This window comes from Perkinsus marinus (assembly GCF_000006405.1).
Source record: "Perkinsus marinus ATCC 50983 genomic scaffold scf_1104296930084, whole genome shotgun sequence".
In the NCBI taxonomy this organism is placed as follows: domain Eukaryota; phylum Perkinsozoa; order Perkinsida; family Perkinsidae; genus Perkinsus; species Perkinsus marinus.
This window is the reverse complement of record NW_003216265.1, coordinates 1-2,150: the sequence shown is the minus strand read 5'-3', so window position 1 is coordinate 2,150 and position 2,150 is coordinate 1.

The window sequence follows — 2,150 nt, the reverse complement described above, 5'->3', positions numbered from 1 at the left end:
TTACGGAAAGGCCGGTTACGACTTTACGGTTGGTGCTGAAGTGCTTTGTTAGAATCGTGGCTGAAACATTCGCTGTAGTGCACTCCTCCATAGCTCAAATAGTTGTTAACTCATCTTTCGTGGCTCGGATTCAACCGAACTGCTAAAAGAGTAACATTTGGATTGGCATTTACCACTCGTCTCCTTTGCAAATTTCGCCTATCATACTCCCAACTTGGGAGTCCCAAGCTGGCCCGGAACTGCCAAGCCAGCTTCGTCTACCGATGGGCATTCACATAAAACAGATTCAGGCCACTTGAATGATCCACCCTCGTTTTGTCCTCTGCATCTCCGTAAAGCCCGTTACGGCGCCGTAATTTTACGGTACGGGACTTGAATCGTAACCGTAAAAGTGAACCGTAACGGTCCGTAACGTAATTCTGCCCATCTATACTTTCGACCCAATGAGATAACTGTCTTCGTGTTAGCCATGAGGCCACACTTATCTGTTGAGAACTGTTATCAGTTATCAATATGATCTCTCTCCTCCTACCGACCATTTCGTGGACTTTCAAATACATGGTTATCAATGCTAAGCCTCTCAAAACTGCGTCGAGTTCAGCTACATTAATATGGCGATGATCACCTTTGGGTCTTATCCATGAAGCATCCTCTGCTCTTACATCACCTATATTTAAGCAAGCTCCGTATGCTACTTTACTACCATCCACGTATAACGTCCATATCTTAGTCGGTTGTAATGACCATAATCCATACCCAGGATCTCCTTTTTTCTTTAGATCCATTTCTAGTTTTTTACATATATGAACAACATTCGATGAGACTACATCATTTGGTTCATCATCTTTCACATTCATCGATATTATACGTGTCAGCATTGCACATGCGCTTCATAGCCATTTCCCAATGGGATAATGAGCAATCAACTCGCCGACCCATGTACTTATCTGTCGTCTAGTGATTGATCCATCTTCATTTCGGCGCAGTATAGGCGTTTGTCCTTTCCTCCTCCATGATCCCTGTACGTCATTATTCATTTGAATACCTAAAACTCTTGCTTGATTCAATATTTCTGGCTCTATCAATGTGAACCCATTTTTTGCTAAACATTTTCTTATTAACGCGAAATATTTGTTTTCTACTATACCATCATCAATGTAGAATTCTACATATTCTTGCAATCCTTCCTCTTCAAGACAGTATTCCAATATTTCAGTGATGCATTTTGGTGTTATATTCAAGCCAAACGGTATCGAAATCATCACTCAATACTCATTATCCATATAGGGTAGTCTTATACACATTGGTGCAGCATTGCTCATTGGTGTAGCTACTACCTCTTCAATGTTGTCATCTCGTTTGGTATTTCTCCTATCACTCCTCATCATTAATTCTCCCCTGTGTGACACGATCAGTTTGAGGACGCGTGTCACCAACGTGAGCAACTGAACAAAATGCTCGACGGAATTGCATTGTATGTTTTTCGTTGTGGTTCCTGGGTGCGGCCGTTGACGAGATCGACGCGGTGGCACTTGTTGAAGAAACCTCTCATGGGGAACAGCGAGCGATCTCGCGGAAAACCGGTATAAAAAATCGCTTCGCTCCGCTTAGCTTGCCAATGACATTTGTTGTGATGCATCTGAATGTCAAATTTACTCAGAGTGATAGGAGTTCTGTATTCCCCTTCTCGTGGAGTGGGAATCACTTCATACAACAGTGAAGTTTCTCCCAGTAGCAAACATAGGAAGACTCAGTAGCTACCTAAACGTCAAGCTAGAGAACTTTGTGCAAGTGTCCCCGGACAATGCGTAAAGTCGTACGACTTTTCGATGTTTTCACTTGGCAGGTAGAGTCTTGTTGGCCTTCTCACTCGGGATTGGTATCTCGTTGCTGCTGATGATCGTCGCTCTTGCCCTTCAACGTAAAGTGTATCAGGACGCTCATAGAGCAGCAGCGATGGAGGTCCCGGTTGCTCCTAAGCGAGGTGAATTGCCGTGAAACCGAGGTAGATTTTCTCGACAGCTCTATAGATACCATCCTTGAGCAGCTTCGCATGATGAGAGTGCCATTGAATCTGCATGATGCAGTTGATTCGTCGTCGGTGATGATGTGAAATACGCGGAGTTGCGCAAGTGTTTCAACTTCAGTGT